The 27,455-nt window shown below is 44.3% G+C and overlaps 1 long non-coding RNA gene across 3 annotated transcripts in view; it reads left to right on the top strand.

The window, feature by feature from the left end:
* LOC132695092 (uncharacterized) overlaps window positions 1–26,855 on the top strand; it is a 29,136-nt gene extending 2,281 nt beyond the window's left edge. For 2 of the 3 annotated variants that reach the window (XR_014137890.1, XR_014137892.1), the window contains exons 2-4: window positions 12,954–13,124; window positions 16,310–16,400; window positions 25,588–26,855. This is a non-coding gene — a long non-coding RNA (uncharacterized LOC132695092). Of the gene's footprint in view, window positions 1–12,953; window positions 13,125–13,309; window positions 13,411–16,309; window positions 16,401–25,587 lie in introns of all 3 variants that reach the window. The other variant, XR_014137891.1, reaches the window with a different exon arrangement.
* The last annotated feature ends 600 nt before the right edge of the window (window positions 26,856–27,455 follow it).

Genomic DNA, 27,455 nt, shown 5'->3' with positions numbered 1-27,455 from the left:
CTGGAAAGCAATTTTATAAAATATTTCCCAGCTTTAAAAATGTTTATACACTTTGATCATATAATTCCGTATCTGTATGGAATTCTATAGAAGTAGTCAGAAACGAGCACAAAGATGTGTGCCTAGGGATATGTACTGCTGTCTCCTTTTTATAACGTCACAAAATTGGAAACAACAAAATATCCAAAATTGGAGAGAAATAAAATATTAATAGCTTTTTAAATTGAGGACTTTTTCTGGGGTGCTGCAGTGGCTCAGCTGGTTAAGCATCTGACTTTGGCTCAGGTCACGATCTCATGGTTTGTGAGTTTGAGCCCCACATTAGGCTCTGCGCTGACAGCTCAGAGCCTGGAGCCTGCTTCGCATTCTGTGACTCCCTCTCTCTCTACCCCTCCCTCACTCATGCTCTGTCTCTCTCTCCTTCAAAAATAAAATAAACATTAAAAAAGAATTAAAAATAAAAATGAGGAATTTTTTGTGGCTACAAGAAAATATCTATATATTGTTAAGGGGGGAAAGAACATTACAAAATTATATGTAAATTATTATTTCATGGAAATACATTTCCACATACTTGGAAAACGCACGTATGTATGGAAAATTAGAAAGAAATCTGTCGAAATGATGGCAGTTACTGTTTCTGGCTCTGATTACATGATTCTTATTTATGGTTCTGTTTATGTTCCAAATTTTCTGCTATGACTCTATATTACTTTTAGAAATCAACAAAAACTAATAAATATTATATTTCTGTATGAGACAGTAAATGCCAACGTGTATAGCATTGAGCCTGGCTCATATCAAACATTCAATATATACTTGATGGACAATGAGAGAAAGAGAAGAACGCTGTTATGCTGCCAGGAGATTTCTTAGTGAAGTTTCTTGATTTGAAAGAAGAAATAATTGGGGTGCCTGGCTCAGTCATTAGGCATCTGACTTCAGCTCAGGTCATGATCTCATGGTTCGTGAGTTGGAGCCTCGTGTCGGGCTCTGTGCTGACAGCTCAGAGCCTGGAGCCTGCTTTGGATTCTGTGTCTCCCTCTCTCTCTGCCTCTCCCCTGCTCGTTCTCTGTCTCTCTCAAAAATAAATAAACGTTAAAACTTTTTTTAAATAAAGAAAGAAGAAATCATTTAAAAAGTTAAAAAAGAAATATTTAATCTACTTCTACAGATGAAGAATTTATGACCTGGAAGTTTTTTGGTGGCACATTTAGAGGAAAACTAGAAAAGATGATGGTGGAATGGTTCCATACTTCCTGAAAGCAAGTGGATGAGGTCTGTATTCCTGGGCAGTATTTTGAAGGAGAAACATGTAGAAGAAACAAATATGCAAGAAAACAGTAAACAAGTTATTCTTTAAAAAGAAAAATTTAATGTTTATTTTTGAGAGACAGACAGAACAAAAGCATGGGAGAGGCCGAGAGAGAGGGAGACACAGAATCTGAAGCATGTTCCAGAATCTGAAGCTGTGCTGACAGCTCAGAGCCTGACACTGGGCTTGAACCCACAAACCGTGAGATCATGTCCTGAGTTGAAGTCGGATGCTTAACTGACCGAGCCACTCACACACCCCTAAACAAGTTATTCTTGAAACTTAATGGTAAGCATTCAGAAAGAGAAGCAAGACCCCCCCGAAAGATCCCTGGGGAACAGGAAGTGCTGGTCAGACAGGCTTAAGACCTGCCAGTGAATGAGGTCCATACAGGGAGACAGGAGGTATGGTGCCCATTCATCCTTCACCCAAATATTCTTTGTGGTCCCACGTGGCAGGCACTATTATGGGCAAAGTCCAGGAGGTACAATGGTGGACAGCATGCACAACCCCCCTGCCTACATGGACTTTATGGTCCAGGAGGGCTTGGGGAGACACAGACAAGACTCAGGTGATAAAATGGTTAATCACCAACAGTCTGTTAACCCACAGATAGAATGTAAGTGATTCTGTAAATAAAACCAATAGTGAGATGAACTACATCTCTCCCCAGAGATAAGCCTAAGGCATAATTCGTAGTTAAAATTTGACCAAGTTCAACTTGTTTTGCTTCATGCTGATCTCTGGCTAGTTTTCAGTTTACAGATGGAGTATGCGAGGCCGACAGGGTTTGGAAATGGCTTGTGTCTGAAGAGACTGGGTATGGGGCAGCTGCTGAGGGAAGGACTTTTATTTATTTATTTTTCAAATATATATATATATATATTTTTTTCAAATATATATATATATTTAAGTTTATTTATTTTGAGAGAGAGAGAGAGAGAGAGAGAGAGAGCACAAGCAGGGGAGGGGCAGAGGGAAGGAGAGACAGAATCCCAAGCAGGCTCTGAGCCATCAGCACAGAGCCCAATGTGGGGCTTGAACTCACAAACTGTGAGATCATGAGCTCTGAGCCAAGATCAAGAGTTAGAAGCTCAACTGACGGAGCCACCCAGGTGCCCCCCCCCCCCACCTCAGCGAAGGAAAGGAGAGTCTTGGAAGTTTCCTGTGCAAGGTGTCTGTTAACCCTCACCACCTTCCCACCAAACCTTCACTACCTCCTCCATTCCTCCTGAGTGTTTTTGGTGTCAGGAGATTTGAAGACGGGCCAACACCAGCCTCAGGTGAGTGTTGGGTAAGAGCAGGACTCAGTGAGACTCGGTCCTGTTTGTGTCACAGAGCGGGTACCACATTTGGAAGGAGAGAGAGTATAGTAGGTGGAGTACTGTATGTGTGTCATTTGTTGCCTTTCTGCGAAGTAGAACTTCTATAAACCCATTTCAGTTGAAATATTTCATTACATCAACAGCTAAGTTTGGAGGTGGACATTTTTCTATACAATTCTGTTGTGAACCAGTAGAACTTCCTGTTTGATCTGACCCTGAACTTGAGCATGTTAATTTCCTGAATTGTGAGTGAGCTCTTTCCTAGTGTTGCAGTCAGAGTCAGGATAAAGGAATCACCCAACCTGATAGGTGGCCACTTGTGGGGCAGCAAAGTCCCAGTCTGGGTCCCAGCTTTACAGATGCAGCGGCTTGATTCCCATCGGGGCCACCTGGGCATTACCAGGCTCTCAGGCACTGAGTGTCAATTGTATTTCCGAGTTTCAATATTGGTGGAAGGAAGGATAGGGGAAACCTTACTGGCAATCCTTGGATAAACTTAAAAATTATTTTATTTTATTTTATTTTATTTTATTTTATTTTATTTTATTTTATTTCATTTCATTTCATTTCATTTCATTTCATTTCATTTTATATATTTTTAGAGAGAGAGTGCAAGGGGGGTAAGGGGTGAGGGGGAGAGAGAAAGAGAGAGAGAGAGAGAGAGAGAGAATCCCAAAAATCCCAGCGTGGAGTCTGGTGCAGGATTCGATCCCACAACCCTGGGATCATGACCTGAGCCAAAATCAAGAGTTGGACAGTTAACTGACTGAGCCACCCAGGTGCCCAAGCTTGAAATATTTTATTTCAATTTCTAGATTGTTAAATAGGATAAAAATCACAACAGGAAAAGAAAAGGGAAATCAGACCACACGCTACCATTCGCTGTGAATAATAAAATGTTGTGGGATATGTTTCCTGTTGTCCTAAAATTAAAACTAAGGACTAACAGTACTTACCACCTCTTACATTCCAAATTCAAGACGTCACCAGCAATTAACCAGGGACTATTTCCTCAGGATTTATTGACAGTCAACAAATGTGAACTGGCCCTGCCACCAACAGCCCCCTCCCCCATTTCCTAACTAAGAAGAGGCTTGAGGGTCCTAAGCTTTGTGGAAATGCAGTTAGTATTCACGTGGGGAGGCTGTTCTCTCCCCCTGCTGGGGAGGAGGGATATATGCTTTTGTATCCACCCAGGGTAACCTCCCTTCCAATTATCTCCGAGATTAGGGACTTTAGGTCTGCAGAATCCCTTTTGCCACATAATGTGATGTAATCACAGAGGTGACACCCCGTTGTGTTCTCAGGTTCCACTGATACTCAAGGGGAGAGTATTATACAAGGATGTGACACCAGGGAGCTGGAGTCTTAGGGGGCGTCCTAGAATTCTGCCTTAGAAGGGGTTCCTCTCATCCCACGGCCAAGCATGGGCCTGAGACAAATCGCTCAGAAAGACCGGAGTTCAGCAAGGCGGGGAGCACATTACCCCACGTGACCCTCAGGCCACCAGGAACTGAGTGGGGTAAAGTCATGCCAAGCATTTGAGGAGCATGGCACAGAATGTCTTTCCTGCTGAGGTTTGAACACGGATTTGGAAGACTGGTGCCTGCTCCCAGGCTGGAAATTTCACGGGAGTGTAAGGAAGGGGACCTTTTAGTTTCCGGGGCTCTACCTGAAGGAACACAAATTATCTGAGAGGCAGACCCAATAAGCTGCTTTCCAGGGGGCCAATAAGCCAGGCAAATGAGATTGAGGTGGAAGGTTTTAAGTTTTTAAGAAAAAAAAAATTTTTATTGTTGTGAAATATACATGATATAAAATTCATCATTTTAATAATGTTAAATGTATAACTTAGGGGCATTGTTACATTCACAACAACCATCGCCACTTATCTATCTCCAGGACGTTTTCATCTTCCCAAGCCGAAACTTTATCTCCATTAAACACTAACCCCCTATTCTGCCTTCCTCCAGCCTCTGGCAACCACTGTTCTTTCTGTCTATGAATTTGCCTACTTCATATATACGGAGTCATACGCTGTCTTTCTCATCTGGCTTCTTTCACTTAGCATAATGTTTTCAAGTTCATTCACGTTATAACATATATGTTAGAATTTCCTTCCTTCTTAAGGCTGAATAATATTTCACTGAATGGATATACCACATTTTGTTTACTCTTTCATCTGTCAACAGACACTTGGCTTGCTGCTACCTTTTGGCTATTGGGAACAAGGCTGTAGTGAACATGGGTGCACAAGTATCTATTCAAGTATCTGCTTTCGGTGGTTTTGTATATTCACCCAGAAGTGGAATTGCTGAATCATACTGTGATTCTGTGCTTGAATTTTGGAGGAACCGCCATACTGCTTTCCACAACAGTTGCATCATTGTACATTCCCACCAGCAGTGCGTGTAGGAGAGTTCCAATATTTCCTATCTGTTGTTGCTGTTAGTTTTAATAATTAGAACTGAACCTGAAAAACAAACATAGACTGGTTTAATAACCAAAACTGTTAGAGAAGTTATTAAATCTGGCCAATCTGATCCCTGATGTACTGCCAGTCTGTGGGAAATGGCAATTTCACAGAGAACAGCTGGGGGCAGATACTGGCAGCAATAAAACTGATTCATGCTTATGCCCCAACAGGGTGAGACTCTTGAATAAGCTAGTTACAGGAACAAATAAATAGGTAAAAGAGAATTTTTCCCCCTTGGCTTTTTCTTAAAATGCTTGCTAACTTTGCTGATGATTCACATAAGAATATAGCAGGCTAAACATATGTATTGCCTTCATCACTTCACCTCCCATTCATTTCTTTTTTTTCTTTAATGTTTATTTATTTTTGAGAGAGAGAGAGAGCAGGGAAGGGGCAAGAGAGGGGGGGCAGAGCATCCCTAGCAGGCTCCACGCTGGCAGCAGAGAGCTCGATGTGGGGCTTGAACTCACAAACCATGAGATTGTGACCTGAGCCAAAGTTGGATGTTAAACTGACCGAACCACCCAGGCGCCCCCCCCCCCATTTATTTCTTAAACCCTTATCATCTGGGTTCTAGTCTCACAACTGTTCTGAAGCTGTGTTCTCTTAGGTCCCAACCTGATTTTCAGTCTCTGACAGTTGGGATCATCCATTAAATCTAAGTATTTTTCCCCAAGTTGAATCTTTCAAGCAGAGCAAAGATGCTCTTTGCTCCTTGGGCAAAGACATTCATCAGCCTGACCTCACATATTACTTCCATGACGATGACCTGAAAAATCGCCACCTCTGGGCATTATTCATTCCATTGAACAAGCTGAATGTCTCTTCTGGTTTCCATTGGGAACCTTGTTTTAAACTGTGTGCCAGGCATCTCATTCATGAAATTCATTCGTCCATCCATCACCCTCTCTGGTTGTGAAAGGCCAGCCTCTCTCCTTAGATTTCTTGAGCTGGGAGGAGTATAGACACACACAAATCATTATGCATGATATGGAAACAGGGGTACTCCACTGGCAACTCAGGAAGGAGATTGGGATCCTAAAGGAGGAAATGGAAGGGTCAAGAGAGGCTGGAAGCAGGGAGGGCTAGCTAACAACTTGACAGAAGACCACTGTCTATGGAGAGACACATAAAACATTCCCTTTGTGGGAATGCGGGACTTCAGAAGAACGATGTCTGACAGTAAAGTTGAAGAGTTTGCAAATTGTGTGGCATTCCTGTGCAACTCCTGAACTTCCTAACACTCTTTGGGCTCTTTGGGGGAATGAAGAGGGTCATAGCCCAGGATTTTCCGGAAAGCAAGGAGAAGTAAAATAGAGCTGGGTATAATCATTTGGAGTCAGAGGACAGCAGATAAATCAATTGCAGTGTGGGTAAGAAAGCAAATCCCCGTGCCCTTAGGTATGTTAGGCAAATATGTGTTCTTAAGCTCTGCCATCATCACTACCTAAGTCATTGACTTTGATATTAAGTAAAAGAGTGACCTCAAGAAGTAGGAAGCCATGGAGATTCTTGGATTATATAATATTCATAAATAGGACATCAACCTGTGGCATGAGGTGCCTGTGCTTCATAGATGTGAGAACACTCACGGGGCCAGCTGCATCTGTTTACTGCCATGAAGGGTTCAGCCCTCACCTTTTGGCTTCCTTCTTGGGCTCTAAGCTTCTTTCTTAAGCTCTTTAAGAGGCCTGGTGACCCTCTCATATCTCAGGGGTATAGTAATAATCATGCTGCATATCTTTATATCATTTCACAGTTTACAGAACTCATTCACACACATTTTATTCTCATAATAGTCTTTAGAAGGTATTATTCTTCCCATTTTACAGGTGAGGAAACTGAGGTTCAAAAAGGGTTCCATGATTCGCTCAAACTCACGCATGTAGTAAGTGTCTGAGTGAGTGAGAATTCTGTCTGTTGCGCTCCCCTTACCCCTGGAGCTGCCTTCCGAACATGAGTTCTTCTGACTGATTCAAGCACCTCTCTCTATAAAGTTGGTTAAGGGATTTGTGCTTCTGTTGCTATTTTCAAGGTTTCAAATTAGTATTGGGGAAAAGTATGACCTTTATGAGAGTTTAGGGAATAGTTACAAACATTCAAAATGTGGAAATCTCACCTTAAGTATTCATCTGGGTGGAGTCAGCTGAGGAGGTACTAAGAGGGACAAGAAAAACCAGAAGATGCATTTCCCAGCTACAGAAAGGTTGAGAACTGCGTACAAACCCACCAAGAGTTTGATGGAAATATTCGAGCATTTTCCTTAAGGATTTCATAAAGAATTGCTAAATGCTAAATACAAAGCACTGTTTCATACTTATGAGAAGATTCTTTGCTTCCATGTTTCAGGCAAATCTAAAGCAGAGCAATTCTCTGAGTCAAGCTCACCTATGTAAAGTGTCATGTCTTTCCAGGGCAGACTGAAGCCCTGCATCGAAGCAAAAGCCCAGAAACTGTAAAGGGATAAGGCTACAGGATTCATGCTACACAGGCTTCATCGTCTTGCCCATCTTCACGTCTTCGTTTGGTTTTACTCAGAAGCCCTTAACCAGACTGGTGGGGGGACAAAAAGGGAGTGTGGGCCATGCAGGTGATAGGGAGAGCTGGCCAGGGCACAGAGTTTGCTTCAGTCTCTGTCTCTCTCAGGAAGGGCAGACGAACCCTTAGGAACTATGCGTTCTGGTAGGAGAAAAATTATTCTCAATGGGGGTATTTAAATATGCACATTTCCAACCAACTATTTGAGGATCGCAGGGCCAGTTGACATATCCAGTAATTCTTCCCTCTCCCTCAGCCATGGTTTCGGTCACCCGCAGTCAAGGTCCAAAGCAGATGACCCTCCTTCTGATGGATGGTCAGAAGGTCACCAGGAGCCTTGTGGTATGTCATTCACCTTGCTTCATCTCATCATGTAGGCATTTGATCATCTCACGTCATCACAAGAAGAGCGAGTACAGCGCGATATGATACATAACTTTTATTATAGTATATCATCATTGTTCTACTTCATTATTCGTGTTGTTAGTCACTTACTGTGCCTAATTTAGAAGTTAAACCTTATCATAGTTGTGTATATACGGGAAAAAATGCAGTGTATGTGGAGTTGGGTACCATCTCTGATTTCAGGCACCCAATGGGGGGCTTGGAACGTGTTCCCATGGATAAGGGGCACAACTATACCAACAAGTCCCTAATAGGCTTGAGTTTTGTCTTTCATCAGCTCATTTCCCAAGTTTAGGAAGAAGAGCAAAATTAGGTCATTTAATTTTCATTGACTTTCCCTTCCCCTTCCTCTCCTGGGAAGAGGAACAGACCCGGTAGATTCATAAATTGAATAGTTTAAGCAATTAAAATCTGACTCGAGCTAACTAGGATATACTAGTAAGGAAGGAGTCATCTAATTTAATAAGTGGGAAGACATGATGATCAAGAATAAGCCATTCTAACTTCCACTCTGTTAAAAAAAAAAAGTTGTGTTAAGAAATTCCAAGTGTTTGAAACATTTCTAAGAAGGCCAAATAATTTTTTTTTTTATCAGTGTATTTACTACAAGGTATCTTTAAGTTGTGAGGGCCTTTGGTGCATTAAGAATGTCCAGGTTGTTGGCACAAAAACAGACACTCAGATCAATGGAACAGAATAGAGAACCCAGAAATAGACCCACAAATGTATGACCAACTAATCTTTGACAAAGCAGGAAAGAATATCCAATGGAATAAAGACAGTCTCTTCAACAAGTGGTGCTGGGAAAACTGGACAGCGACATGCAGAAAAATGAACCTGGACGACTTTCTTACACCAGACACAAAAAATAAACTCAAAATGGATTAAAAACCTAAATGTAAGACAGGAAGCCATCAAAATCCTTGAGAAGAAAGCAGGCAAAAACCTCTTTGACCTTGGCTGCAGCAACTCCTTACTCAACACGTCTCCAGAGGCAAGGGAAACAAAAGCAAAAATGAAATATTGGGACCTCATCAACATAAAAAGCTTCTGCACAGCGAAGGAAACAATCAGCAAAACTAAAAGGCAACTGACGGAATGGGAGAAGATATTTGCAAATGACATATCAGATAAAGGGTTAGTATCCAAAATCTATAAGGAACTTATCAAACTCAACACCCAAAAAACAAATAATCCAGTGAAGAAATGGGCAAAAGACATGAATAAACACTTCTCCAAAGAAGACATCCAGATGGCCAACCGACACATGAAAAAATGCTCCACATCACTCATCATCAGGGAAATCCAAATCAAAACCACAATGAGATACCACTTTATACCTGTCAGAATGGCTCACATTAACAACTCAGTCAACAACAGAGGTTGGCGAGGATGCAGAGAAAGAGGATCTCTTTTGCACTGCTGGTGGGAATGCAAGCTGGTGCAGCCACTCTGGAAAACAGTATGGAGGTTCCTCAAAAAATTAAAAACAGAACTACCTTATGACCCAGAAATCGCACTACTAGGTATTTATCCAAGGGATACAGGTGTGCTGTTTTTGAAGGGACACATACACCCCCTCGTTTATAGCAGCACTATCAACAATAGCCAAAGTATGGAAAGAGCCCAATGTCCATCGATGGACGAATGGATAAAGAAGATGTGATATATATATATACACAATGTAGTATTACTTGGCAATCAAAAAGAATGAAATCTTGCCATTTGCAACTACGTGGATGGAACTAGAGGGTATCATACTAAGTGAAATCAGTCAGAGAAAGACAAATATCATATGACTTCACTCATATGAGGACTTAAAAAAATTTTTTTAATGTTTATTTATTTTTGAGAGAGAGAGACAGAGTGTGAGTGGGGGAGGGGCAGAGAGACGGAGATACAGAATCCGAAGCAGGCTCCAGGCTCCGAGCTGTCAGCACAGAGCCTGATGTGGGGCTCGAACTCACAAACCGTGAGATCATGACCTGAGCTGAAGCTGGACGCTCAACCGACTGAGCCACCCAGGCACCCCAAGGAGGACTTTAAGACACAGAACAGATGAATACAAGGGAAGGGAAGCAAAAATAATATAAAAACAGGGAGGGGGGCAAAACATAAGAGACTCTAAAATATGGAGAACAAACAGAGGGTTGCTGGAGGGTTTGTGGGAGGGGGGATGAACTAGATGGGTAAGGGGCGTTAAGGAATCTACTCCTGAAATCATTGTTGCACTATATGCTAACTATCTTGGATGTAAATTAAAAAAAAATAAATTAAATTTAAAAAAAAGACTTCAAATATTCTGCACTTAAAGCCATATTTCTCAACTTTAATATGCATACAAATCACCTGAGAATCTTGTTAAAATAAGGTCCTGATGCATTCTGGAGTAAGGCTTGAGATCCTGCATTTCTAATAAGCTCCTAAGGCATGCCAATGATGCTCTCATAAAGACCACACTTTGAAGAGCAAAGTCTCATAAGGTCCAAGTTTTGGGTGAGGAGGAAGTCCCCTGGTGATTCATATGCATGAGAATCTTTGCCCAAGGTAAAGGGACATTAAAAGAATATCCTTACAAAACACTAGCTACATTTACTCAAGGAATGTTGATGACATGGTCAAGATTTTTTTTTCAATTTAATGTATCTCTAAGCAACTAGACTGTTTTTGGGGCACCTGGGTGGCTCAGTCAGTTGAGCATCTGACTTGACTTAGGTCATGATCTCCCGGTTCTTGGGTTCAAGCCCCACTTCAGGCTCTGTGCTGACAGCTCAGAGCCTGGAGCCTGCTTTGGATTCTCTCTGTCTCTCTCTCTCTCTCTGTCTCTCTCTCTCTCTCTCCCCCTCCCTCCCTCCCTCCCTCTCCCTCTCACTCTGTGCCCCTCTCCCACTCATGTTCTGTCTCTCAAAAATAAATGTTAAAAAAAAAAAGCCTATGTTGCACACAGGAATGCTTCTTTTGCTTAAGATGAGCTACTTCCGTACCTCTGGCCCTATAGTGGTTTTCATGCCTCTGTCTCAGAATGTTTTTCCAACACTAATTCATTAAGTAGATGATGGAGAAACTGAAGCTCCAAGAGAACCAGAGGAAGGACATGGTTCCTGATCCCCAACCTGTAGCTTTCTTCAAAAAACAAGAAAAACCTTTGCCAATTCAGGGACACTGCCTGACAGGTAGAGTTGCTATAAAAGCAGTGCATTATTATTATTAAAATTTTTTTTAATGTGTATTTATGTTTGAGAGAGAGAGAAAGAGAGAGCGAGAGAGAGCACAAGCAGGGGAGGGGCAGACAGAGAGGGAGACACAGAATCTGAAGCGGGCTCCAGGCTCCGAGCTGTCAGCACAGAGCCCGACGCAGGGCTCAACCCCACGAACCATGAGATTATGACCTGAGCTGAAGTCAAGAGTTGGACTCTCAACCAACTGAGCCACCCAGGCACCGCTAAGAGCAGTGTATTATTAAAACAAGGCTATAAGATGACAGGCTATGATTTTTGGCAAAGTAGATTTCAGATAATTAATTGAAAAAAAAAAAAAAAACCATAGGGGCACTTGGGTGGCTCAGTCGGTTAAATGTTCGACTCTTGGTTTCAGCTCGGGGCATGATCTCATGGTTCATGAGTTCAAGCCCCGCATGGGGATCTGCTGACAGATGGAGCCTGCTTGGGATTCTCTCTCTCTCTCTCCCTCTCTCTCTCTGCCCCTCCCGTGGTTGCTCTCTAACTCTTTCTCTCAAAAATACACAAATAAACATTTAAAGAAAAGAAAAAAGCCATATACATTGGCTTGCAGAGGGAAAAGCATATTTAAATGTATTTTAAAAACATATAGCTTTTGTCTTCTTGCCCAGTGAAGGCATACCTGTAGGATGGCATTGACTGGATATGTTTAAATAAGGGAAAAAGTATCCAGTAACCGAAACAGGAGGACCGGCGTGTGCCAGCGCGGTGTGACATTTCAGCAGCAGCCTGTGGTGACCACCCTCCTCAGGGCTATCAGGGGATATAGCCCTGATCGCTATCCCCTGACTCATCGTTTGCCATCTCCACCGCCTTCCGTTTCACCCGCGCTTGCCGTCCAGGAACAGCCAAAACTGGCCTCCGGGGACAGAGCCTTCTTGGCAGCCGTCTCAGGATGGTCAAGTGATGACCCGGTTCTCCCCCAAGTCAGAGCCGATGAGGAGAGGGGTTGAGGTGGGAGGGCCCGAGGTCCCCCCCACCGCTGCTGCTGGAGCAGCCCCTGGCTTTCAGAGAGGGGCTGGGGGAGGGGCGGGCAGCACCCCAGTCCGCTCCCCAGGCTTGGATGACCTGGCAGGTGCTCACGCTTTCCTCAGGGGAGACTCACAAGGAAGACTCCTGACCCGCTCACATGCAGATTCTGAAATCACTGACTCATTATGAGCCCCCTGAATTACACTTTTTCAGTTTTCACGCACGCCCCAGGACCAAGAAGGTTGACATAAAAGAACTTGGGGATCTCGCAATTGTAAGAATGATTCAATTCCTTTGTGATTACTAGGCAGTCGAGTTGGAACAAAGCCTAGTCGGTGAGAAGTTACTGACCTGTAAATACTCCTCCCAGTGGGTCCTGCTCATTCACTCAGTGGCTCACCAGGCTCAGCCGGCCTCTCCAGGGCGACATTCCTCTCCATCTGATCCCCACATCCCCTCCTCCCTCAAATCTCTCCCTTCTTCTGCAGCCTGGATACTTTCTGTGCTGCCCCTGCCCACCCCCGCCCCCCACCTGCCCCGCTTGTAGGGATGACTCACGTCCTGGCCTGTCAAAGACCTCGTTGGTCCTTGAAGCTCATCTTAAATGCTGCCTCCTTCATGGCGATTTCCTGAGTGTCCCCCAAACAACTACCTCTCCTTTCTTCCTCTTTCTCTTTTTACAGGGCTTGGATTGCTCTGCCTGGTGGCGTGGCTGTTTCTGTGCACCCCACGGATCTCATCTCTCTGTAGCCAGGGCCGTGCATTCGTTCCCCCGTGGCACCTGGCACATGGAATTAACTCGCCATTTCTAAAATGAAACTGACTTGCAGTACACGGAAACCAGACGGAAGGGGGTAAGGAAGAGACTAGGGGGTCAAGAAGGGAGGGCAGAGGCTGGTGGGCAAATGCAAGGGAGCAGGAAGGTGATTGCTGACAGTGCAGTCAGCCAGTGTGATGGCAACCAGGAGGAAAGGACACGGTGGATGAGTCTAGAGAGTCGAGTCGATTCTGAGTCACTGATGTATCTTGCCCCTTACAGGGGCCCACGGGAACCCGTGCGTGGGCAGAGCATTAGCATCTCAGAGCACGAGATCTGCAGAGTGTGGTATCACCAGCGGGTCACTGCAAGCAAAGCTCACGGTCAGTGTTCTTGGACCAGCGAGACCCCAACAGCACGGGAGCCGGGTCGGGGAGAGGCCACGGTGTCCAGAGCAATCACAACTGAGGGACATGGTTCCAGGTCCGGAGGAGGAGTCCCTGCTGAGCTTGACCAGTGTTAGGGGGCTGGGCGCAGATCCAAGGAGAACGCCGGGCCCCAGGAGACAGTCCCCTCTGGAGTCCCATGTCCTCCAGCTCAAACAAGATGAACCTCTCGCCGATTTTTAGGGATTTCCAGAAAAGGAGATGGTATTCCTTTCTTCCACAGGGAAGGTTGCTTTCTTGGGTTAGTTAAGGGTGCGTCCGTGAACTACTGAGACTGCCTGCACACTGTTTTGTGAGGCCCTGATTCAAGGTCATTGCACAGGACTGCCGTCCAGCCCTAAATTCTCCAGGTTGAACAGTGGAGAGGACACCCCTGGGCGTGGTGGCCACTGAGTGGATGGAATACGTGTAGAATTTACCTCGTACTTTCTGGATTCCGAAACCAGCCCAGTGACCAGGGTACTGGGGCCGAGGCATGGGGTGGGGTGCGGGGGGGATGAGAGGCCATTTATCTGAATCAGGGTGTGGTCACACAGCTCAGAGAAGAGGCTGAAAGCCGGGAGCTGCTCCTACCATAGGGCCTTGGAGTGATGGCAGTCCACAAATACCTCCAGCCCGTGCTCAGTGACAGTCCAAACCTGACACAGGGCCGTTCTTTTACAAAGGTATGCAGCCAGGTATCCCTCAGAACTAAAGCCTGAGGGACGGCCTCAATCAGAGAGCTGGGCTAGCTGCCGTAGAGATCTCTGTGATCCCCAGGATGCAACCAGGGGAGGAAGCAAGGGCCTTTGCTTTTATTTCGGTGCTGGGGCAATTTTTCCCTTTAATTCTCAATTGCCCTTGTTTCTGGTCAGCTGCTGGCAGGAGGCAGCTCTCCGCCTGGGCCCACAGCTCCTCAGAAATCCTAGTGTGCCTGTCACCAGAGAGGCCCAATCCAGACAGTTGTCCCGTGGGATAGTTCCCGCATGGAACCCAGTTGTTCAAGCAAACAAACTCACAAGTTGCAGGCAGGTTGGCCTCCAAGTTTAAACATACTGTGTCCTGCCTAATGTTTTTGGGAGGCTGGGGGGGCGGGGAGGGGTGCCGTTCAGACTAGAAAATTCTGCCTCAAAGAAACCTGTTACAGTAAATTTGAAGTGGATTCAGGGTCAATATTTCAGAAAAGGAGCCAAGAGACTTTAAGGGGACTCTTTATTTATTTTTTAAAGTTTATTTATTTTTAGAGGGAGTTCATGTGGGGAAGGGGCAGAGAGAGGGAGAGAGAGAATCCCAAGCAGGCTTCCCACCGGTAGCACAGAACCCGATGTGGGGCTTGAACTCACAAACTGTAAGATCATGATCTGAGCTGAAACCAGAGTTGGATGCTGAACCGACTGAGCCACCCAGGTGCCCCTGAGGGGACTCGTTAAGGCCAGATATTGTTGTGGACTGATTTGGGTTTTCCCAAATTCACATGTGAAGCCCTAACCCCTGGTACCTCAGAATGTGCCCAAATTTGGAGACCGCTGTTAACAGAGTAATTAAGTTAAAATGAGCTCATTAAGATGGCCCCTAATCCAGTGTGGCTGCTATCTTTATTAGAAGAGATCGGAAGGGGCGCCTGGGTGGCTCAGTCGGTTAAGCATCCGACTTCGGCTCAGGTCATGATCTCACACTCTGTGAGTTCAAGCCCCGCGTCGGGCTCTGTGCTGACAGCCTGGAGCCTGCTTCAGATTCTGTGTCTCCCTCTCTCTGACCCTCCCCTGTTCACGCTCTGTCTTTCTCTGTCTCAAAAATAAATAAACATTAAAAAAAATTAATAAAAAAAAAAAAGAAGAAGAGATCGGGACCCAGACAAGGGGGAAGGCCCTGTGGAGATATGAAGAGAAGGTGGCCGAGGAAAGAGGCCTCAGAAGGAACCAGCCCCGTCCGCACGTTGATCTCAGACTTCAGTCTCCACAATGGTGAGAAGTGAATTTTTGTTATTTAAGCGTCCCAGGCTGTGGGACCTTGTTGTGGCATTCCAAGCAGACTCATACAGGGCCTGGGAGAGAGGGAGGGCAAGGGTTGCAGTGCTCTGGAATGACAGTTTAGGTGGAGGGTTCCAGATTAGGGAGACTCAGAAAGGTGGGGGATTAAGGCCAATAGTAAGTAAGGCTGGATTAAGGTAAAAGTAACCAGCTGGTCTAACTCTGCTCCCTTTACTTCTCTTCCACATACCCTTCTCAGCTTGCTTCTTGCAGCTGGAGGTCTTATCAGGTCTCTCAGGAATATATACCATTTATTAGGAGGCCCCTGAAAGTGGAAAAATACCTTGTCCCTCCCACCTCCGTGCCAGTAATCGCTACTGGTGGGACTTCATAATGGTGGTGGAGAATGTAGAGTGAACACCTTTCTCAAGTGGCTCTCAGATTGTATCCCTTGGGGAACAGCCTGCTATTTCTACTCTCTTTAAGTTTACTTATTTTATTTTGAGAGAGAGAGAGAAAGAAAGAGAGAGCATGAGCAGGTTGGGCAGAGAGAGAGAGAGAGAGAGAGAGAGAGAGAGAGAGAATCCCAAGCAGGCTCTGTACTGCCCAACGTGGGGCTCAAACCCACGAACTGTGAGATCATGACCTGAGAGGAAACAATGATTCAGACGCTGAACCAACTGAGCCACCCATGTGCCTCTATTTCTACTCTTAATTAAGTCTGCCTAATGGAAGAAGTAAAAGATTTAAAGAAAAAAAGTGATTATGGACGGTGGGACGTTGCAGTGAGTTTTCAAATGGAACAAAATCCCATATGCAGAGTCCCCATGTAGAGTCCTGGCTCCTCTTTACTCTCAGATCTTGAGTCCTCTCTTTTTTATTTTTAGTACTTGAAAACAAAATCAGCAGCCTCACACAAATAAGAGTTGGACCAACATTGGAAGTTCTGCCATCGAGTGGACCCACAGAGCCCCAGAGGTGAGTTATTTCATCAGTTCGTGTCTTGATTTCTCCATGTGCAAACCTGTGGGCCATGCTCCCCACTGCCTCCTTGCTCAAAATGCAGTCAGGGACATTCAAGCTAAAATAAATTCAGGTTCCCAGTAAGTATAAAGTAAATATCTACCTCCAACGTACTTTTTTAAAATTATTTTTTAAAGTTTATTTATTTATTTGAGAGAGAGAGAGAGAGAGCACATGGATGGGGCAGAGAGAGAGAATCCCAAGCAGGCTCTACACTGTCAACGCCGAGCTCAGTATGTGGCTCGAACTCATGAACTGTGAGATCATGACCTGTGCCAAAGCTGGACGTCTAACCAGCTGAATCACCAGCCGCCCCCAACATACTTCTTACTAGAAGTCGGAAAGATAGTGAGCCAAAGCTTAAGTTCCCCCTTTTAGCTTTTGAGTTTGAAAAGGACTACTTCTTTCTTTTTATGAAAAACAAAAACAATAACAACCCCCCTCCCCCGCAAAACAACAAAACAAAACAAAACCCCAACCACTCATTTTGCTCATTAAACTGCTACGATTTTCTTTTAATAATAGGCCTGGAATAGGTAGACATTCCCTAAACCCATTGAAAAGATGGCTCTCCTCTCACTATAATTTTGATGATTACAGCTAACAGCAGCTCACTTAGTTGGCTTCATTTGGGAGGACTGAAACTTATCTCTTGGAGTGTCTACCTTATAATAGTCGCTATTTTGATAGAATCTCTTCAAAATCCGTTAAACATCCTTTTTCTTCTAACCATTGTCCACTGGATGTAGGGTCATCATAATATTACCATTGCATTAGGAGGTGTAATCCAGTCCTGTCACCAATGAGCCACTGTGGTTTTTTTCCCCTTAGGGCTAAATGATCATGTTCTTAGGGATCGTGTGTCTACTTGGTGCCACTGCCTGTTTTCGCCAATCTATCTATTTTGAGTCTCTGCCCCTTGCCGTGGGCTGTGAGAGCAGACGCTGAGCTTGTTAGACTGTCTACAGCTAGATACAATTGGCTCTGAACTCCAGGTGTCAGGGGCTCTTTGGCGAACAGTGGTATAGTAGACATTCATGAATACCACCCCAGCTTGCATTACTGCCTTTCCAACAGCCCCTGATTTCTGCTGGAGGATCCACATGTTTCTACCTGGGGCTCCGAGGTTGGAGCCCTTGAGCATAGCTAAGCTAGTCAGCACATTGCATTCCCTAGGCATGTGATTGGTCCAGAGGTGATCCATGGACCCAAGAAGGTCCAATCAGAGTGTTCTCAGCATCTCTAGCTTATGATGCCTTGATAAAGGCATACCTGCTCTCTCTTAGACATGGAACAGAGCGTATGGCCTGCATCTGTCTGCAGTTATCTTGTCACCATTAGTGAGCTAGCTTTAGGATGAGGTTGATCCCAATGAAGGCAGAATGGAGAGAAGGATTGAAACAGTTCTTTGGTGCCACCTTCTTTTTTAATGTTTATTTTTGAGAGAGACAGAGACAGAATGTGAGTGGGTTAGGGGCAGAGAGAGAGGGAGACACAGAATCCGAAGCAGGCTTCAGGCTCCGAGCTGGCAGCACAGAGCCCGACGTGGGGCTTGAACTCATGAACTGCAAGATCGTGACCTGAACTGAAGTTGGACGCTTAACCGACTGAGCCACCCAGGTGCCCTGTTTGATGACATCTTCTAAGCACTGGATTAACCATTGCCTAAAGGTCCCTTGACCTCTGGATCTTTCTTTCTTTCTTTCTTTCTTTCTTTCTTTCTTTCTTTCTTTCTTTCTTTCTTTTCTTTCTTTTCTTCCTTAATGAGGCTTTATATGATAAATCTCCTTATTGTCTAAGCCAGTTTAAGTTAGCTTTTCTGATATTTACATCAAAGAGAGTCCTAACTGACTCATAATGTGAAAGAATTTGGACTTGACTTGGTCTGAAATCTATTTTGGTACTTCAGAAGATACTGTTGATACACTTCCTGGTAATACATGGGTATCCACTTATTTTTTAAATCATACATATGCATTGTATGTACTTTCGTATGTATGATATTTCACTATGTAAAAGAAAATAAGCATTACCAGTATACAGCTACTTAGGCAGAATACCCAGTAACATTAATTCAAAAAATATTTATTGAATGTCTATTCTATGCCAGACACATTCTTGGTCCTAGGACATGGCGGGGAAACAAGACAAAAATTCTCACTCAAATAAATAATTTTAAAAACATAGGATATATAGTAATGTTAGGTAATGATATTGTCATGAAAAAAAACCAAAGAAGGTTAAGGGAGAGACAAAAATGTGTTATTATTTTAGGCAGCGTGGTAGGGAAGGCACCTCTGATGAGATGATGTTTGAGCAGAGACCCGAAGGAAGGTGAGGAGGTGAGCCTCGCAGGTATTGAGGGATTTGGGAAGAGCTCTCCAGGCAGGGGAAACAGTATGTGCAAAAGTCCCGAGGTAGGAGTGATCTTGGAGTGCTGTGGAAACAGCATGGAGGCTGGCAGCCTGGAGGGCAAGGGCTGAGGGAGAGGGTGGCAGGACGGCGGCTAGGAACACCGCCTCACAGGCTATGGCAAGGACCAACTAAGTTCAGAGAGAGATGGGATGTTTGGAGGATTTTGAATAGGAGGTGTTAGGATCTAACTTAGCATTCAGAGGACCACTGTTGCTATGTGGAGAATAGTGTGTAGAGAGTCAAGGTAGACCAGGGGAGGTCTTGCATTATTCCAGGTGAGAGAAGCAGTGGCCTGGACTTTGCTGTAGCAGAAGGGGTCGTGAAAGATGGTCGGACCCCAAAAGTAGAGCCTAGAATTTGTCAGGGGACATGGATAGGATGTGGCATGGGAGGCAGTAAGAGGAATCAAGGGCACTTCCAAGTTTTTCCCTTAGGAACACTTGGAGAAGGAGCAGGTTTGGGGAGAGAATCAAGAGTTCTGTTTGGGGGCACCTGGGTGGCTCAGTCGGTTGAGGGTCTTGATTTCAGCTCAGGTCGTGATCTCACGGTGGGTGCGATCAAGCCCAGCATCAGGCTCTGCACTGACAGTGTGGAGCCTGCTTGACATTCACTCTCTCCCTCTCTCTCCGCCCTTCCCCCCGCTTTAAAAATAAATAGGCAAACATGAAAAAAATAGTTCTGTTTTAGATTTGTTAAATTTGTGATGCCTGATTAGACACTCAAGTGGAGCTCAGGTGGGCAGATGGATGTGCAAACGTGGAATTCGAGAGAAGATAGGGCCGTGTTTAGGGAGACTTCGCTCAGCCTCCCCATTGCTTCTCCTATCAGTGACTGGTGGAAAACTCAAAACAAATGAAACGGATGGAAACTTTATGAACACTGGTGGTCTTAACTACAATATCCATGTAGAGGCGCTAAAACTTCCAAGTGAGCTGCCTAAAATGGACCGATCCGCTGTATCTGATCCAGAAATCGTGTTACTGGGGGACGGAACGGAGATGACACGGAAACTCTCTGGAAGCGTTCCTGCGTGGCACTATCCACCACTACCAGACGATTCAGACCACACTCAGGTGCTGCTTGCTTCGACGACCTTCTAGATAGCAAAAGCACAGCTCTGGGTGCCAACACGCAGGCTGTTGTATTTTAGTTTTTCTCCCAAAGTCCTTAAGCGCTGTGGGTTCTGTCCTTCTGCATCTGATGCCATACCCCTTGCCAAGTGACCAAGGGAGCCCCTAAATGCAGCTGTAGTACTGCACGCAGATAATGACAGTATTGCCTGTGACCGTGACAGCCCCTGCCCTGGGTACTTGGCTACCTCTGACCTTTGACACACCAGCTCTGGGCAGCACACATCATTAAACGTGAAAGCAAACATGGAACCTGCTGGCCCCTGGGCTCAGGCTCTTTTATCCTCAGTGTGGGTCTCTATCAGACACGTTTTTACCCTAGGTCTTGAGCAGGTTCTCTATAAAAGTATCTAGTCTAGATTTCAAAATGAACATCAAACATAAATGTTCTAGAAGTTCAAACAACAAATCCTCACCTAGGGCACCTGGGTGGCTCAGTTGATTAAACCTCCGACTTCGGCTCAGGTCATGATCTCATGGTTCGTGAGTTCAAGCCCCGCGTCAGGCTCTGTGCTGGCAGCTCGGAGCCTGGAGCCTGCTTCAGATTCTGTGTCTTCCTCTCTCTCTGCCCCTCCCCCGCTTGCACTCCATCTCTCTCTCTCTCTCTCAAAGATAAATATTAAAAAAAAGAAGGAGAAGAAGAAGAAGAAGAAGACAGTGGAAGATACTTAAAAAAAAAAAACCAAAACGCTCGCTTAACCTGGCAGAATCTTTTCTCCATTTTCCCAAAGGAGGAGGGCAAAAAGAAGAGGCATGATGGAGCCTTGTGACTCTTCAAATGATCTCAGAGTACTCTTGCTGTGGAAGGATGAAAGCCTTCTTGAGGCATCCAAGCCCAAACACTCCCCTGTAGTTTTGCATTCAAATTAACTAATGAGATAAGCCCCCCTGGTTCAGTTTCCTGTCTTTGGTTATAATTGCTGTTGCAGTCTTACTAATCATTTCCTGCAGTTTTTCCTTCTTTTGCTATGGGAAGTATTAATGTCTTTAATTTTCCATTCCTCCTTTGGCCTGGGGAGTCTGTTAAGAGAGGATTTCTTATTCTCTAGCCTGCCTTTCTCAGCCATAAACAATTTTCATTTTTCTAGAACAGACTTTTCTAGGTTACTTTTTAATTCGAACCTTCACTTTTGTTTTACTTGGTTCTAAAACGAATGAGAAGCTTACAATAGCCAGAGTTGAATCCAAGAATTTGAGGCTCTTTGTGATCTCTTTTCCATCATTTTCTCTCAAGAGTCTTTAACTTGGGTTTCTCGGGGTGTGTCAGTCCCCTGAGATTATGTGCAACCTTTTGTGCTTATATGAGTAACATTCCCCCCAAGCCCCAGTAAAGATGTCATAATTGTCATCAGGTTTTCAATACATGTTACTAAAATAAACTCAGAAACCTTGAGGGGCCCTACTTAATCATTCTGAGGATTATTGCTTTGGGCAAATCTGGTGACCAATCCTTACCTACCTGAGAACAAAGAGAAGATCATCTCAAGACTGTAGGAAAAAGGCTACCTTCCACACAACATTTGAACTGCAAATTTACTTTTCCCCAACTCTTCCTCCTTCTACAGAGGCAGGAGCTGCTTTCTTAAAATGGTAGATGATGTGCCCAGAGTCCCAGAGCTAAGCAGTTGTAGAGGTAGGACTAGAGTCTATGTCTGGTTCTTGATTCTGTTCACCCTCCACTTTCCATCACCAACAGCAAGGTGACCGCTAACACTCCATAATATTCCACGCTGAAGCAAGTTAATTCTAAGTACCTAAGTAAAAGTAACCTAAGTGGGGAGGCTGGGTGGGCTCAGTCAGTTGGTTAAGCATCCTACTTCGGCTCAGGTCATGATCTCACAGTTAGGGAGTTTGAATCCTGCATCGGGCTCTCTGTTCTCAGCACTGAGCCTGCTTCAGATCCTCTGACCCCCTATCTCTGCCTCTCCCCTGCTTGCATTCTCTCTCTCTCTGTCTCTCTCAAAAATAAAAACATTAAAAACAATAATTAAAAAAAGAGAAATACCTAGGTAATATTTAGTAATTGAAAAGAAACCTTCTGAGCCATGTAAAGGGTGTGTATGTCATAAACTCAGGAAATCATTTCTTGTCTTTCCCAGCCTACAGAGAACATTCCCGTGTGTATCGTGTACTGCAGGCATTACATTGTGAGCTACCTCTTTGTATCCATGCTCCTCATTTCTCCCAGGGTGTTAGGGCCTTTGAAGACGAGGACTTCCTATTGAATGGGTTTCTATCTCAGAGAATTTGGCACACAGGCCTTTTAGTAAGGCAGGTGTTTGTGGAAGGATTAGCACTACTTGCACATTCCATTACACTTTTAGGACATTATCTAGCTGTCACCCTTGTGCACCATAATTCATAAGCTCAAATGCCTTCGAGGGTCAGGCAGGTAATTTAAATTAATGAAGCAAAACAAGTGTAGGGCTCTGGGGGAAGTGGAGAAAGTGGACAACTGGGAAATTTATGCTCCATCCCATTTAATGTTTAAGAAAAAGCACTTTGGAGGCCAACCTTCCAGCTATGGCAGCATAAGAAGGTCCAGAGAACCCACTCCCCACAGAACAAGTTGAAAACTGGAAAAAACAAACCAAACCAAACAAAAACCCAGTCATTTTTGGGCCCTGGAAATTGGCCAAAGGCAGATAAATAATTGAGAAGCATTTACTCGTGAAAAATAGCTAGAGCTTCAGGAAGGAATGGCGGCGCCTGTAGCCTTTTTGTCTGTTCTGCTACTATCCCTGCCCTCCTCCCCAATTCTGTCCCCAGCTTTATCAGCAAGGGGTGACCAGAAAAAATAAAACAAAAAAACAAGTTTGCTGCCAAAGGGAGCAAATCAATTTTGGGCAGAGGGCGAAAGGCTGCAGTGTGGACAATAACAGAGGACTTGGCAGGAAACTAATGGGGAAACTTCACTGCACTGCAGGTGTGACAATGTGCTCCTGGTTGGGGTAAGCAACAGACCAGCCATAAATTTAATAGGAAATCTTGGAATGGGAGAGCCGTAGAAAGACTGAGATGGGCTCTCACACATCCCCGACTTCCTGGGAACCTATGTGCATGTGCATGAGAGACCCCAGACAGCCCAGCAGAAAGTGAAAACCAAAGCAATTTAGCACTGGCTAAACCTCAGACGCCATCCCCAACCCTCACACGCATCTATGTGCGGGATGGAAGCTTCACGGGCCTGTGGTGTTGGAGAAAAACCTCTGCCCAAATTCACTGGCTGACCATTGGGCCACACAGAAGCAGGGAAACCCCTAGGAAATAAGGCTAAGAAATAAAAATAATAAGAATAAACCTACACATACACACACACACACACACACACACACATATCAGTAGCTACACAAATGTGGGGAAGAGAGGTTCTGCCATTCAAGTGCAGATTAGTGTCAAATGATAAAATGAAACCCTCAGGAAAAGAAATCAGAACCCAGAGTTACTAAAATATTACCTAAAACAAATATTACCTGAAACTTTCAGTTTTCACCAAAAGAAAGAAAGAAAGAAAGAAAATTATAAGACATGCAAACACATAGCAAAGTGTGACTCATACTCAGAAAAAAAAAAGCAGTGAATAGAAATTGACTCTGAGTGGGACCAGATGTTGAATTTAGCAGATTAAGGCTTCAAAACAGCTATTTAAAATAGGTTCGAGAAACTAAAGGAAGCCATATTTTAAAAATTAAAGGAAAATCTGATATTAAACAAATATGGAATCTCAACAGGGAAATAAAAACTATAAAAGGGAACCACACAGAAATACTGGATTACTGAAAAGTACCAATAATCAAAACGAAAAATTCACTAGTGGGCCCAGGAGCATATGTGGGATGGCAGAAGATAGAATCAGTGAACCTGAAGATAAAGCAGTAGAAAGGATATAATCTGCAAAACAGAGAAAAAAGATAGAAGAAAAACAGATCTTTAGAGACATGGGACAATATTAAGCACACCACAATACATGTAATGGGAGTCTCAGAAAGAGATGAGAAAAGAGTGGAAAATATCTGAATAAATAATGACTGAAGATTCCCAAATCTGATGAATAGCATTAACCCACAGGCCCAAAAGCTCAATGAATTCCCATATCATGAATACAAAAAGAACTACACCTAGACACATTATAAACAGACTGCTTAAGGGCAAAGACAGAGGGGTGCCTGGGTGGCTCAGTTGGTTAAATGTCTGACTTTGGCTCAGGTCATGATCTCACGGTTCGTAAGTTCAAGCTCCACATCGGGCTCACTGCTGTCAGCACAGAGCCTGCTTCAGATCCTCTGTTCCTCTCTCTCTCTGCCCCTCCCCTGGTGGTTCTCTCTCTCTCTCTCTCTCTCTCTCTCTCTCTCTCAAAATAAATAAACTTGTAAAAAAAGACAAAAACGAAGTAATCCTGAAGACAGCAAGAGGAAAACAACTCATCAAATACAGTACAAAACTATGAATGGCTGACTTCTCATTCAAAGGAGACCAGAGGCCCTGGAGGGAAAGCTTCAGAATACTCAAACAGAAAACAGATGTAAGCCAAGATCTCTTTATCTGGCAAAACTACTAATGAAAATGAAGGTGAAATAAACATATCCCTGGATATTACCCAAAGACCCTGATGGAATGTGTTGCTAACAGATATTCCCTGTATGAGTAAGTAAATGATGTTTTTTTAAGCTAGAATTAAATTACACCAGGTAGTAATCTGAATCCACATGAAGACATGAGGAGCTCCAGAAATTGTGTAGGTACGTAGATATAAAGACTTCATGGCTTTGTTTCTTGCTGTTTCTCCAGACCTGGCACAGTGCCTGGGACATAGGACGTCCTCAGTGCATACTGAGTCAGTGAATGCTATCCTGCCATATGCAATATATCCATCTAGGAGTTGTCTTAAATACTTTTCACAAGACAGGGTATAAGTAATTAAATTCATTAAAAACTATTACTCTTGAATAATACATGTTAGAGAGGGTGGGTTCAGGAGATAGGGGTTATTATGTACCTGATGGTCCAGGTACACAGGTGCATATCCAGTGAGAAGCAGTTGATATGTGATGGAAAAAGCATTTGATCACCTGGCAAAGCTCTTTCCCTGACATGGACCTGATTCTTGCCGCTTTTCTCGATGCAGTCTGGGTCCTCTGTGTTACAGAAATCTTTCTTGGGAGAAAAAAAAATGTATGTGATGTGCTTAACACAGTGTTGGCAATGCGAGAACTCTGTGGAAATGTTATTAGGAATGCTATAATAAGTCAGTCCTACCTTGAGCCCAATTTCATGACACCACATAATTCTTCCAGGAATTAGAAATACCCAGATGGTAAGACACATCCTCTATCTCCAACTCTTGGCTTGGAACTTCCTTAGGGCATACAAGTAGACCAGCAGTTTATGCGAACTTGGGGTGCTAATTCAGCCTGGACATTGGGCAGAAGACCGACTTTGCGTGGGCTTTGCTGCTCAGGGCAAGGACTAAGAAAACAACTAAGAAAAGCCTTTTCTTGAGGTTGGAACGGGGTCCAGAAGTATGTGAGCAGTTTGGTACGTTGGGCTGGCCTGAGTGACTGATGACACCCAAATACATACCCTCCTTCTTTCCACAGAGTACAGTGGCTTCTGTTTACACACAGGCAGCGAATCCCCAGAAGAGACACCTGGCTGAATGCCTGTGGAAAGCTTCTAAGCACCAGATTCCTGAAGAGATGCCTCTTTCAGGTGTCTTCTGATAAAAGACTTTTCAGTGGGAGGCCCAGGCTTGCCTCTGTGCAAGAACCAGAATTCTGAGGATGTTAGCTGCATTATTCTGCTCAGGCTGCCATAACAAAGTACCTCACACTGGGTGTCTTAACCAACAGAAGTTTATTTTCCCACAATTCCGAAGGCTGGAAGTCCAAGGTCAAAGTGTTGGCAGGTTTTGTGTCTTCTGAGGACTCTTTTTTGGGGGGCACCTGGGTGGCTCAGTCAGTTACGCATCCAACTCTTGGTTTCGGCTCAGGTCATGATCTCGCAGTTTGTGAGTTAGAGCCCCACATCAGGCTCCGTGCTGACAGTGTGGAGCCTGCTTGGGATTCTCTCTCTCCCTCTCTCTCTCTGCCTCTCTAAATCAATCAATCAATCAATCAATCAATCAATCTCAGGACTCTTTTGTCCTTGGCTTTAGACAGCTTCTCCCTGTATCCTCACATGGCCTTCCCTCTGTACCCGTCTATGTCCGAATCTCCTGTTCTTGTAAGGACACCAGTCATGTTGGAGTAGGGGCCGCCATATGGCCTCATTTTATCATAATTACCTCATTAAAGCTCTGTCTCCAAATACAGTCACATTGTGAGGCACTGGGAGTTAGGACTCCAACATATGGATTTGGGACATTGAAGTAAACAGAGGGGTCAACGCCACTTAAGGTTGTAACTTACTGGGCAAGACTAGAAGAGTGTACAAAAGAGGGTTTTTGAGGAGCAAAGGAGGATTATGTGCAGGAAATGTCCTAGAGGCTCTGCTTAATGAGACCTCACTGAAACCTCCTTAACCCTCACTTAAACAGCCACCTTACAAGGCAGTTTTTCATCTTGTGTAATGTCGTTTCCCTTTCCTTTTTGACTTTTCTGTCTTATTCTGATGGTGGTTGTTAAGTCTGCTAAAGAACGTAACTTACACTTGTTCACTCTCATTTTGAAGTTTTCTCTTGCATTCACTGAACCGTGGTAAAAATGCATATAAGCCTGTCTGCTGAGTCCTAATTTATTTCCCTGAAATGCAATGGAATACTCTTTAGCTTCTCCAAGTGATGGCGTGGTCCTGCCCGGATGTGACGGAGCTACAGTTTGGGACTGGCAGTTGTGCAAGGGGGAAGCCCGGGGTTGTGCTTGTGCGTGTGCTGGGGGGCTGGGAGGGAGGGGGGAGAATTCTCTGCCGAGTTTTGTCTGATGTAGTGAACAGATCAGGCATCTGCCTTGTAAGTTGAGACCCCGAGCATTTAGTTGCTGCCTTAACCCTTAGTCCTACACAGACACAAGTATGACATGCCTGTGGGACCAGCTACCTGATTTGCAGGGCCCGATGGGAGATAAGGGGCAGCAGAGTGTTATACCAAACGTGAGGTCCTTCTGAGCGTGGGCCCTGGGGGACTGCCCCCATTACACGCCTGTGAAGCCAGCCCGTGTAAGGAGAAGGACTTTTCTTTTTTTTGTTGTTTTAATTTTTAAATTTTATTTAAATCCAAGTTAGTTAATATATAGTGTAATAATGATCTCGGGAATAGAATTTAGTGATTCGTCACGTACATATAACCTGGTGCTCATCCCAACAAGTGCCCTCCTTAATGCCCATCGTCCATTTAGCCCCAAACCCCTCCAGGAACCTTCAGTTTATTCTCTGTATTTAAGAGTCTCTCATGCTTTGCCTCCCTCTGATTTTATCTTATTTTTCTTTCCCTTCCCCTGTGTTCATCTGTTTTGTTTCTTAAATTCCACAT

The sequence above is a fragment of the Panthera onca genome, chromosome B4, assembly GCF_046562875.1.
Source record: "Panthera onca isolate mPanOnc1 chromosome B4, mPanOnc1 haplotype 2, whole genome shotgun sequence".
In the NCBI taxonomy this organism is placed as follows: Eukaryota; Metazoa; Chordata; class Mammalia; order Carnivora; family Felidae; genus Panthera; species Panthera onca.
Note: the sequence above shows the minus strand (reverse complement) of the source record. Positions and strands in the feature narration are given on the sequence as shown.